Genomic DNA, 1,216 nt, shown 5'->3' with positions numbered 1-1,216 from the left:
GGAGGAAGTTAAGGGGAAGAAGGACCTAATAGAGGAAGAGATATAGTTTTAACGTCCATAGAAATAACAATGGGAATCAATTTTTTCACTGTTGGTCTTTAGTAAATCATCTGCCTTTCTCTGAGTTAGGCAGAGTATTGATCGATTATTAGAAAATGGTAAAATGTGTTAAAAACTCTCTTTGTACGGTTTTGTGAGAAATGTGTAATGCTTAAAGACTAACCAAGAGCCTCTTGGCTAAACCAGGTGGATGTCAACAATAGCTAGTACTTATTTGAGTCACCTTGATTTTCCCTCCTCTTGAGAACTTTCTCTAACCTGTTTAGGCTGCAGTCATGCCTCCTTTCTCTGAACTCTCACAATTATTGCCTAGATCTCGTTTGGTAATTAATCATGTCCTACTTACTGCCTGTGTCATCTCTTGTATTGTTTTCTTAAAATATTTACACTTTTTTTTCGGTTGTCATTTATCTTTCCAGCTGTCATTTTCTTTATTTACATCTCTTACTGTTACTCATCCTTGAACTCCTGGCAATCCATTAAGGTGAAAGCTCTCTGAGGCAGGAACCTTTTCTCACACTTCTTCGAGTCTTCCACAGCACCCCACATTTGACACACATCTGCTACTTCGCAAATGTGTGCTGCCTTGGTTAAATTTTTAGAAGCTGAACTTTTAGGAAAGCTACTATTTTTGAACTCAGAGAAATCCACTAAATCCTACCATCCACTAAACAGCTGTACCGAAGTTTCGGTGACAAGGAACCTAAGTTCACTTGTTGCATCTGGCAGCCTCAAACCATGAACCCTCACTGCTGCCCTGAGCATCCTCCCCGCGAAGGCGAGGACTAGCGCGCTGCTGCACCTTGGAGAGCTCTTTCGGACATGTACGGAGGGGAGGGTGGCGGAGAGAGCTGGCACCAGCAGCGCGGCGCCCCTCGCAGCGGAGTGATGGGAGGGACCTCTCGCACCTCTCCGGGATGAGCGCCTCGGAGGATGCGAATTAGCCTGCGCTCAGGGCGCCTTGGGGGATAAGCGCTGTCCGAGTACAGGCTTGGGTGATGGCTAGTGGGGTCCGGGTCGACATCTTCCCTTCCCGCTCCCAGACTTCTGCACACACGCGCTGCTCTGCGCGGCCGTCTTTGCCCGGCGCCTTCCTGCGGGACACCCAGCGAGGGGGATGACCGGGCGGCGGAGGCAGAGGCGCACGCTCCCGGGC

This window comes from Colobus angolensis, unplaced genomic scaffold (genome assembly GCF_000951035.1).
Source record: "Colobus angolensis palliatus isolate OR3802 unplaced genomic scaffold, Cang.pa_1.0 Scaffold215, whole genome shotgun sequence".
NCBI lineage: Eukaryota > Metazoa > Chordata > Mammalia > Primates > Cercopithecidae > Colobus > Colobus angolensis.
Note: the sequence above shows the minus strand (reverse complement) of the source record.